This window comes from Neovison vison, chromosome X (genome assembly GCF_020171115.1).
Source record: "Neovison vison isolate M4711 chromosome X, ASM_NN_V1, whole genome shotgun sequence".
Taxonomy (NCBI): Eukaryota; Metazoa; Chordata; class Mammalia; order Carnivora; family Mustelidae; genus Neogale; species Neogale vison.
Genome location: NC_058105.1, coordinates 19,045,306 through 19,057,809, shown reverse-complemented (window position 1 = coordinate 19,057,809; position 12,504 = coordinate 19,045,306). Strand labels below are relative to the sequence as shown.

General features: G+C 38.3%; 1 pseudogene; it reads left to right on the top strand.

Annotated features, from left to right (window-relative positions):
• The first annotated feature begins 5,296 nt into the window (after positions 1-5,296).
• LOC122896501 lies at positions 5,297-11,454 on the top strand (annotated as a pseudogene).
• Positions 11,455-12,504: the final 1,050 nt, after the last annotated feature.

Below are 12,504 nucleotides of genomic sequence, written 5' to 3'. Positions count from 1 at the left end.
AAGCAGACAAAGACAATTATCATATGGTTTCACTCGTATGTGGAAAATAAGGAATAGCATGGAGGACCACAGGGGAAGGGAGGGAAAACTGAACAGGAAAAGATAAGAGAGAGACTCAAACCATGAGAGACTTTGGATTCTGGGAAAAAAAACAGAGGGTTAGAGAGGGGAGGAAAGTGGGAGGATGGGGTAACCGGGTGATGGGTATTAAGGAGGGCAGGTGTGATGATGAACACTGGGTGTTATATGCAGCTAATGAATCACTGAACACTACATCAAAAAACTAATGATGTACTATATGCCGGCTAACTGAACATAATAAAAAAATTCTTAGAGTGGTTACTGGCACATAATAAGAATTCAATAAATTGTTATTTATTGAATAGCAATTTTTTATAAATTGTTATTTATTGAAGAGCAATTTTTTTAAAAACTGCTGAGATATTATAGCAATTTTCTGAAAGTTGCCAAATACTCCTATAATTTGTTTTTCAAAGTCAATTTCCTTTATGCATTTTCCTCTCCAGACTGTACAACAAGGAGCCTCACCACGCCATTCTCTAGTTTTAGAAACACAGTTATATCACATTTCTCTTTGGCTCTCACTTTTATGGCTTTGCTTTTAATCTGGTTGACTCCTATTCCAGTTCCTCTGACCTATGCTTGATATATTTTAAGTAAAGACGGCCCCAAACTTAGGAATGAGTTATGTCCAAAAGTTAACTCATAAGTCATCAGCAAGGAACTCAGAGCACGTTTTCTCCACTGACACAGAGTAGCTACATTCCAAAGGCAGCTCACCAACACCTATTTAGGTCACCATTCTATCACTAATAATACTAAAACCCTTAGGAATACTTTTTTAAAGTATGGTTTTTTGTTTTTTGTTTTTTTGGTTTTTTTGTTCTTCAATTTATTTATTTTCAGAAAAACATTTTTACATTCTAAAGATTCGTATTTATTTTTTTTTCTTTTTTTTCCAATTTATTTATTTTCAGAAAAACAGTATTCATTTTTTTTTCACCACACCCAGTGCTCCATGCAAGCCGTGCCCTCCATAATACCCACCACCTGGTACCCCAACCTCCCACCCCCCCGACACTTCAAACCCCTCAGATTGTTTTTCAGAGTCCATAGTCTCTCATGGTTCATCTCCCCTTCCAATTTACCCAAAAGCACATATCCTCCCCAATGTCCATAACCCTACCCCCCTTCTCCCAACCCCCCTCCCCCCAGCAACCCACAGTTTGTTTCGTGAGATTAAGAGTCACTTATGGTTTGTCTCCCTCCCTATCCCATCTTGTTTCATGGATTCTTCTCCTTTTATTTTCAGAAAAACATTTTTATAGTATGTTTATTGGAAGATAGGTTTTGAGTCCACATTAGGATTCTAAAAACACAGGCACTGTTAGATGGCATTACTGCTTCAAGAAAAAGTCTGCCATGAGGATCTGTGTAACCACCCTCATGCCCTGATGAGTGTATAGGGAAATCATGACAAGATATAAAAGTGGAAATCAGGGAACTTCTCTACAGACAACAAATATAATAACTTGCTTCTGTGTGGGGGTCATGCACAATTCAGAGGGCTGCCAATCTCTCTTCACTTCTCTTTATGTTGTTTCTTGTGTTGGATGACTTCCTAACACAATGCCTGGGGCCATTTATTTAACAAAAATTTATTAAAAGGCTATTGTATGTCAGAGGTACAAATCCAAGTATGTCATTCTCTGCCTTTGAGAGACTCACATTCGAGTTGGGGAGTAAATAAGCACAGTGAAGTGCTGTAGATACAAATATGTGATCCATATTTGTACAGGTTACGGAGACCAATTCTAAATGGGCAGTCAGGAAATATTTAATAGAAGAGATGACACCTTTTGTAGTCTTGGGAGAGAAGTAGCTTGCCAATTGGATAAAGGAGGACAATTTTAGCGGATGCAATACCAACAAGTACAGCAGTACAAAACCCAGCTTGGTGTACTTCCAGATAGTGCCAACAATTTAATTCCCACAGCAGAAGGTGTGGGAAGTGTTTTGGCAATACATAAAACTTGAGAAGAAAGCAGTAGGCCAGATTATAGGGAGACTGTTATGCTATATTAAGGAGCTAGCACTTTATTTACAAGTCAATAAACTATAGCCAAATCCAGCTCTTGGCTTAAAAAGCCCATGAGCTAAGATTAGTTTTTAAATTGTTAAGTAATGTAAGAGAAACAACAACTAAGAAGCCTATTCTACAAAGACTGTGTCTAGACAACAAAGTCTAAAATATTTACTATCTGGCCCTTTACAGAAAAAGTTTGCCGAGCCTTGCTATAGATTGTGGGCAACCATTAAAGATTTTTTGAGCAGATCAGTAAGTAACATGTTCAGAATTGTGTTTTTAAAAGCTCACTTTTACACAAAAGCATACTATTGATTGAAGAGTTTTAAGACTGGACATAGGGGGCGCCTGGGTGGCTCAGTGGGTTAAGCCGCTGCCTTCGGCTCAGGTCGTGATCTCAGGGTCCTGGGATCGAGTCCCACATCGGGCTCTCTGCTCAGCAGGGAGCCTGCTTCCTCCTCTCTCTCTGCCTGCCTCTCTGCCTACTTGTGATCTCTCTCTGTCAAATAAATAAATAAAATCTTTAAAAAAAAAAAAAGACTGGACATAGGGTCAGCTGGGAGGCTATTAATAATCTGAGACCTAATGCAGAACTAACCTAAGGATTTAGCAATAAGGATTTGGAAAAAACTTGGGTCATTAGAGTACCCCTTCCATTTTCACTTTTACATGCAATTTCATTTACTTTCAATGTGCATTTTCTCAGAAGCAGGTTCTTTAACACAGATACAATAAAGGGCCTCAAGGGTTGGGTGATCTCATCCTGAACATTATTCACTTCTTTTCAACGTTCAATGAGCACATAGAGATATATAGAGAGTAGGGTCTAGAGTCACATAGTTATGTTTTATTTGTATATGACAGCCCCCTTCTCTGACCCAGTATAACTTTGTATGGCATATAAAATTGCACTTTGTTTATTTAGATATAATGTTTATTTAATGTTTATTTTAATGTTTATTTAAATATAATGAATGTCCTCTGGCTCCTTTCATGATGTCTGAAGTTCACTCATCACATTTTACTCTTTTAGACATACTGTTACATTTCATGCATCATGAATAGTACCACTATGAACCTTAAAAATTTTTTTCTAAAAAATATTATTGGGGCACCTGGGTGGCTCAGAGGGTTAAAGCCTCTGCCTTCGGCTCAGGTCATGATCTCAGGGTCCTAGGATCGAGCCCCGCATCGGGCTCTCTGCTCAGCAGGGAGCCTGCCTCCTCCCAACCCCCCGCCACCTGCCTCTCTGCCTACTTGTGATCTCTCTCTCTCTCTCTGTCAAATAAATAAATAAAGTATTTTTTAAAAAATAAAAAAATATATTATTAAAAAAAGATGGTGTATATAGGCAATAGAATACTATGCAGCCATCAAAAAATAAATTCTTTCCATTTGCAAAGACATAGATGGAACTAGAGGGTATTATACTAAGCGAAATAAGCCAATCAGAGAAAAACAATTGTCATATGATCTCTCTGATATGAGGAATTTGAGAGGCAAGGAGGGGGTTCGTGGGGGGAAGGGAGGGAAAAATGAAACAAAAGGGAGGAAGACAAACCTTAAGAGACTCTTAATCTCAGGAAACAAACTGAGGGATGCTGGAGGGGAGGGGGATGGGAGGAATGGGGTGGCGGGGTGATGGACATTGGGGTGGGTATGTGCTATGGTGAGTTCTGTGAATTGTATAAAACTGATGATTCACAGACCTGTACCCCTGAAACAAATAATACATTATATATAAATATATATATTTTATATATATATTTTTTACATATTTATATATATTTATGTATATAGTTTAGTTATAGTTATAGTTATTCAATATTGGAAGTCCTAGCCACAGCAGACAACAGAAAGAAATAAAAAGTAGGGGCTGTTGCATGGCTCAGTTGTTTGAGCACCAACTCTTGATTCTGGCTCTGGTCATGGTCTCAGGATTGTAGGATCAAGCCCCATGTTGGGTTCTGTGCTGGGTGTGGAGCCTGCTTGAGATTTTCTCTCTCTCTCCCTCTGTCCCTCCTCCACCCCACTCACACATGCTCTCTCAAAAAGAAAAGATAGAAAAGAAAAGAAATAAAAGGCATCCAAATCAGTAAGGAAGAAGTAAAACTTTCACTATTTGCAGATGACATAATACTACATATAGAAAACCTGGATGTACTGTGTGGTGACTAACATAACACACACACCCACACAAAAGTCAGTAAGAAAACCTGAAAGCCACCAGCAAAAAACTGCTAGAACTGATAAATTCAGCAAAGTCACAGGATACAAAATCATTCTACAGAAATCTGTTGCATTTCTATATACCAATAATGAAGCAGCAGAAAGAGAAATTAAGACAACAGCCCCATTTACAATGGCACCAAAAATAATAAGATACCTGGGAATAAACCTAACCAAAGAGGTGAAAGATTTGTACTATAAAAACTGTTAAAACACAGATGAAAGAAGTTGAAGATGACACAAAGAAATGGCAAGACATTCCATGTGGTGGACTGGAAGAACAAATAGTATTAAAATATCTCAAAAAAAAAAAAAAGTCTACCCAAAGCAATCTACACATTTAATGCAATTCTATCAAAATACTAACAGCATTTTTCACAGAGCTATAGCAAACAATCTGCTGAACTGCACTACTAGGTATTTACCCAAGGAATACAAAAATATTAATTCAAGGGGATATGTTTATAGTAGCATTATTTGCAATAGCCAAATTACGGAAGCAGCCCAAGTGTCCATAGATGAATATACAAAGATGTATATGTATATATATACACATATATATGCATATGTGTGTGTGTGTATTCAGCCATAAAAAAGAATGAAATCTTGCTCTGTGCAACAATGTGGATGGAGGAAGAGTGTGTATTATGCTAAGTGAAATAAGTCAGTCAGAGAAAGACAAATATCATAGGATTTCACTCATATGTGGAATTTAAGAAACCAAACAAACAAGCAAAGGGGAAATGAGAAAGAGAGAAACCAAGAAACAGACTTAGCTATAGAGAACAAACTGATGGTTGCCAGAGGGGAGGTGAGAGGGGATGGGTGAAATAGGTGATGGGAATTAACGAGTGCACTGGTCCTAATGAGCACCAGGTGATTAAAATAAAAACTTTAAAAATACATATATTGTTTTCCTGCTGGCCTTTCTCGCTTGGAGGAGGTCTGTAGGCAACAGCCATGACACCCAGCCCAAATGCCATGATGTTGAAGCCCCACTTCCACAAGGCCTGGCAGTGTCATGGCCACATGGTTCAACCAGCCAGCAGAGAAGATCCACAGGCTCAAGGCCTGCAAGCCAAGGCACACCACATGGCCTGGAGCACTCACATCCAGTCCCATCCAGCCCATCCTAAAGTGCCCTATGGTGAGGTATCACACCAAACTGCAAGCTGGCAGGGCCTTCAGCATGGAATTTATGGGTGGTTGGTCTCCACAAGAAGGTGGCATGGATCATTGGAATCTCAGTGAATCCAAGAAGGCAGAAAAAAACCCCACAGAATTGCCACAGACCAATGTGAAGTGGCTGAAGGAGAAAGGCTCCAAGCTCATTCTCTTCCCCAGGAAGCCTTAGACCCGAAGAAGGAAGACAGCTCTGCTGAAGAATTCAAATTGACTACCCAGCTGACAGGACCAGTCATGCACATATGGAATGTCTGTAAGGAAAAAGCCAGAGTCATTACAGAGGAGAAGAGGAACTTCAAAGCATTTGCCAGTCTTCAAATGGCATGTGCCAATGCCCGGCTCTTTGGCACCTGGGCAAAAAGGGCCAAGGAAGCTGTAGAACAGGGTGTTGAAAAGAAAAATAAAGTGCCATTGTCAACTTGCAACTATATATATATAATAAATATATAAAACTGCTTATATATAAATAACATGTAAAACTGTTTATATATAATACATATATACATAATGTCAGAGACTTCCAGTTTCTTTTTTTTTAAGATTTTATTAATTTATTTGACAGACAGAGGGATCACAAGTAGGCAGAGAGGCAGGCAGAGAGAAAGAGGGGAAGCAGGCTCCCCGCTGAGCAGAGAGTCCCACGCGGGGCTCGATCCCAGAACCCTGGGATCATGACCCGAGCCGAAGGCAGAGGCTTAACCCACTGAGCCACCCAGGCACCCCGAGACTTCCAGTTTTTAAGTTTTTCTTTGCTCATATATCATTCGCTTTCCTTTTTTTAAATCATATTGGTGATTTCCTTCTTATTCTATCTACTATAGATAGAAACCCACAGATATAATCATTCTGTAATATATTGATATAAAAAAACCAGTATGTCATAAACCTTAAATGAACACAAGGTTACATGTCCATTATATCTCAATAAAGCTGGAGCGGAAAGGAAACCCACAAATAAATGTTTGCTCGCCTCATGCAAAAAAAAAGTCCTAGAATAATAATATCTAAATTTTGCTCAATATATTTTCACAAATATTGTCTATTTGAGCTTCACAACAATGTGAAATCACTTTACAGATGAGAAATTCAAAGATCTGGAAGCTGAGAGATTTTCCCAAGTTCGAAAAACTGGTAAGTGGTAGAAGTGGGACTAAAACCATCTCTGACCCAAGAGCATGTAAATTTTCCACTGTGCCACATCCATACCAAAAGCAGATTCAGATTTTCTCAACATCTTGTTCATGACAGTCACTCACTTTTGAGCTGTGAAGTCTGTTGCTGAGTCACTCTGCTTGCTTTTGTGTGCCCCTATGTTAGCCTATATCCATTCCTGCATTACAGCTCTATTTTTTCTCTTCAAAGCATTTGGCTTCATTTCTTTCCTTGAGAGCTTTCTACAAATTATTTTTTCATCTGTACCAATCCTCTCTGACAGCTTGAAATGAAAGCTGGGCTTCTCTCTCCTTGACCATTCCTCATCTTTTTCAATGCTTTTTCTTACTTAAAGGAATTTGCTCATCTCCCATTTACCTCTGCCAAATTTCCAAGCTTTTAAGAAATTAATTTCAGCTATTACTATTGCATGCTCAGAAAAAGTGCTATCTTTCATTTTATACGTCAGACCTCTACTCTCTCTTGCATATAAATCCTGTCAACCCTACTGGATGACTTCCCTTTTATGTAAGCATAATGCCAAGGACTAGCATACACTTCCAAATAATCTTTCAAGTCTACACTTTTGCACACAATTTTCTAAGTATTCGGCTTCACTGGTTAATTTCCAATTATCTCTGGCCTTATTCCCTTTTCTGAGATGAAACTGAAATGTCCCTCTACTCCAAAACCACTCTACTTTATGAAGAATGAAGAAAGGACACTGCATCCTTAATTTACAAATCCAAACTGTTCTTCTCCCTAATTGATATCCTCCGTCATGTCTTCCAATTCAGATCTCCTATCTTTCAAACATTTACATGATGATATTTTACCAAAAATCCTCTGTTGTAGTCTCTCCTTTTCAGTAACAGGAAAACCCAAAGCCATGCCATATGAATAATGGACAAGTACTATAAGCAAGCAACAGTATGTTGTGGAAATAGAGAAATTAAATTATTTGTGGGTACGGAAAACATGGTTTACTTATACGATAGATGAATTTGAGGTGGTTTTGAAATAAATAAATAAATAGGATTTTATAAATAGATATAAGATTTTTAGTAAGATTTTAGAGGCTAACACAGGGGCACACAAAAGCATAAATAAGATTTTAATAAGCAAAATGTGGTATGGGAAATGATCATATTCCAAATGGCAATTAAAAAATTCACCAAAGTGTAAATGCTCATCATAGGATGCATTTTCAGAATGGCTAGTTCCCATTGGCTGAAAGCAAGTGTTGTAAATTAAGAAATATAAGGTGGGGGCATGTTTTAGAGCATATTGTTAACCTAAGAATTTCAGTTCTATTGAATAGTAAAGAGTAAACCATTGGAAGTTTTTAAACTGGTGGTGGTAACATAACTGATTCTCAAATCCTTACTGAAAGAATAAACGAAAGAATCAAAGATATATCCAAATGTTCTATTTGGGTGACTAGGAAGAGAGCAAAACTTAACAAAGGAAAGACAGAAGGGGACATGCTGGCTTTGGTCAAAGGGCTCAGCTTTGGATATAATTGAATGTAACGTGCTTGAAAGTCATCTGAATCTAGCTGTTCATCAACTACACAGAGATGCAGGGCTGAGAGGTTGGACATACAGATAAAAACTGGAAGTCCACTACATAGAAAAGATAGTTAAAATTGTAGAGGTGAGTGAAATCACCAAGCCCAAAATCAGAGAAAAAATGAGAAGGAGTATCCAAGAGGAATACCCACCCTTATGGGGTAGGGAGAGAAAGAAGCAAGTTAAGGAGAAAAGTTGTCCTGAGTTAGAAGAAGAATTCAGAGACTGAAATATTATTGAAGCCAAAGAAATAAATGTTTCCAAATGAATGTTTCCAAGATACAGAGGAGGAGGAGTTCTAAGAAGCATTAAGTTCAACAATTAGGAAGTCATCAGTAATCTTCAAATAAGATGTTTCAGTAGACTGGAAGGTACAGAAGCTAGACAGCAGGTGTGAGGAAGTAGAGGCAGCAATTGTAGACTACTCTTCAGTGAAGTTTGGTGATAAAGGGAAGGTAAGAAATGAGACAACTCACGAATTTATCAGGATTAAGGGATGAATGCTCTTAGACCTGGAGAATCCTTTGTGTGATTGTAGGCATAAGGAAAGGAATTTGGTACAAAGTAGGATACACACACACACACACACACGTACATATATAGATATATACACATATGTGTGTATACATGTGTATGTGTGTATTTAGAGAGAGAGAAATAAAGGCAAGAAGAGTGAGAGGCAAAGAGGGAAGGGAAGGAAATTGAAGGGAAGGGAAAGAGGGAGGGAATAAAAATATAGGGTAAAAATTGTAGCATGTGAAGTGAGGATAATTACTGAAGCAAGATGCTGAAAAATCAAGATGTGGAATCAGTTAACCATGTACATGCAGTAATTAGCTCTGACAGGAAGGCATGTAGGAACTTCTTTCTCAGAGGCAGAAAAAAAGGATAGGTTCAGATACAGGAAAAAGTTAAAGTTAAGGGAGAAAAATAAACAAATAGACATTCCTCTCTAATCAATCTGAATTTCTTTTTTTAATTAACATATAATGTATTATTCGCCCCAGGGGTACAAGTCTGTGAATCACCAGGTTTACATACTTCACAGCACTCACCACAGCACATACCTTCCCCAATGCCCATAACCCCACCACCCTCTCCCTACCCCCCTCCCCCTGGCAACCCTGTTCGTTCTGTGAGATTAAGAGTCTCTTATCATTTGTATCCCTCCCAATCCCATCTTGTTTCATTTATTCTTTTCCTACCCCCCAAACCCCCCATATTGCCTCTCCACTTCCTTATATCAGGGAGATCATATGATAATGTCTGTCTCTGATTGACTTACATCACTAGGCATAATACCCTCTAGTTCCATCCACGTCGTCGCAAATGGCAAGATTTCATTTCTTTTGATGGCTGCATAGTATTCCATTGTATATATATACCACTTCTTCTTTATCCATTCATCTGTTGATGGACATCTAGGTTCTTTCCATAGTTTGACTATTGTGGACATTGCTGCTATAAATATTCGGGTGCACGTGCCCCTTTGAATCACTACATTTGTATCTTTAGGGTAAATACCCAGTAGTGCAATTGCTGGGTCATAGGATAGCACTATTTTCAACTTTTTGAGAAACCTCCATGCTGTTTTCCAGAATGGCTGCACCAGCTTGCATTCCCACCAACAGTGTAGGAGGGTTCCCCTTTCTCTGCATCCTCACCAGCATCTGTCATTTCCTGAATTGTAAATTTTAGCCATTCTGACTAGTGTGAGGTAGTATCTCATTGTGGTTTTGTCAATTTGAATTTCTATTACCCATATCTCTGCTCCTCCTACTTCTGTGTCTAGGACACCATCTCCATCTTCAGGGAATGTGTAGTATTTATTTTCTTAAGCCTGTGTCTCTCATTTTCTGCTCTGAGGATGTTTTATGTAGCAAACCCACGTTGTCTTTTTCTTTCAGTAACTACTAGTTTACTCCAGCTGTTTTTTGCTGCCCTTTCACTTTCATTATTTTCCTTTACTTCTTTCTCTCTCCTTACATAACATCCATTTTTATTCTGTCTCTCAATAAACACATGATCCACACAAATTAGTTCCTGTTTCTCTAACTTCTTTTTGTAGACCTTTCCTGATTAGTGAAAATTATAGCTAGTGACTGCTACATTTTTCAAAAGGTTGAACTGTTAAAGAAAGTGAATTCCAGAGAAGGGATAGCATAGCAGGAAAAAACTTGAATGTATTTATAGGATAAAAATCAGTAGAAAAGGAAGTCGAGGAATTAAAAACAAAACAAGACAGAGCAAATGGCTTGAGTCTAGAGCAAATGGAAGGAAATGAAACCCAGAGCACAGGTAAAAGGATTTTTTTCTAAGGCGTAATGAGGATACTTTTCCACTGAGGCAGGAGGGAAAGTAGTTAGTGATAGGTCAAATGTGTACATGTTTGTAGGAAGAAGGGAAAGACTTCAATTATCTGGAATAGTAGGGAGGTTAAATAAAGGTGGAAGTGATGAAGTAGAGGATGGAAGGAGGCTCATGGAGGTTCCAACAAGCTATTGTGGGAAATGGAGAAGAGAGTACTCTAGAAAAACATCAAATTATCACAGAGCATGGAGGGTCAAAAGCAGCCTAAAAGCCATAAGTATTTAGAAATACAAATCCATATAGTTGTGATATCTCATCTTAGCAATACTTAGAAGCTTTCATATAGGAAACAATGGCCTGAATATAATCTAAGTATAGAAAAGAGATGCATTAATTCAGGGGAAATTAAGATAAGAGATATATTCCAATGTCTCACTAGAGTACATTGTGCTTGAGAAACTATAGGAGTTTGTTAAGACTGAAAATATAGTAAATGAAGCTCAAAAAGTTTATGAGGAACCTAACTATTTATGTCCTCAATTCCTTTGGCAATGGGTATTCAATGAATTGTTTTGAGGATGAGAATGACTTGATTTGAAAATACCACTAAAGGATATCTGTGGAGAGTAGATAGGGGGAGATATTGGAGGTAGAGGCTACTTACAAAGTTATTTCAATAGTACAGATAAGAGGACCTACACAGAGGTGGGCACAGAGAAGAGGAAATGGATTGGAGAGAACTACAAAGGTGTTTGGTTGAGGATAATTGAGAAACTTTGGTGACTAAATGAGATTTTAGTTCATTTAATTGTTGTACTTCTTCCTACAGATCCTTATTACTCTCTTCTGCAGCTGATAAATGATCCCTCCTCTGGTAAAAGCCAAGAGGAAAATTATTAGAACTAAATGCATGTAAAACTCATACGGTATTCTTGAAACTTGTACAGTCTAACAGAAAGAGCATGGGCTTTGGAGTAAGAGAGTCCTGGGTTCCAAACCCATGTCCATTGCTTACTATCTGCATGGTTTGGCATAGTTAACTTCACTGAGTTTTAATTTTTGCTGCGTAAAAAGAGGATCATATCTATTTTCCAGAGGCATTGTTGGGTTTAAGTGAAATACTGAAAACATGTATAGGTTGTAGGTGGTTTGAACACCTCCTAGTATATAGTAAATTCTCAAAAAGTGGTAGCTAGTTCTGTTTCCATTGTTTTGTTGCTAATAGTATCTTTGCTATTATATCAGTGTTCATGTAGTGCTTTTCCCAGGTTTGGCTGCATCCCCCAGGGCTAGTTTTATAGTGTCACAGCCTTCTCCTGCCTTTGCACTGAAGTCATAGCAACCCACATTGCAGAGAGGTGACTCCCCAAACATCGCTAAATAAACCACTGTGCTTTAAGTACCCTGTATGTTTAGATCACATTGTGTGGAGGACCCTCCCTGCCTCTTGTCCCACCACTGAGCTGACTGGCACTGGACTTACACCAATGGCAGAGGCTGTCCCTCAAATAAGATTGCATTTTCCTGACAAATAAAACCACACCACACATAAATTGCTTCTTAAATCATGTGTTTTATGGTTGCCATACTGTATGTACAAATAAACCTCCTATCATCCTATATGTCATATATTAATATGTTACATCCATATTTTCCCTCACGCCTCACATACAACTACCTGAAAAAGTTACCAAGTGGAAGAAGCCTCTCCAACCCCATCACATAAAGAGCTCTTCCACAAGCAAAATCTGCAGTAGCTAGACCCCAGAAATTCAACTATTGGGACACTGAAAGGTTTACTTCTGGTGGTAGACATAAATTTAGTTGTTCCAATGGTGAACTAGATGTAACCAACTAGAGTAGAAGGTGGTGTGAGGCTATACATGGAAGTTTGAATGGACAGGTCAGTCAAACATAACTTTTGTCCCAATTCTAGGAGGTCATACAGAG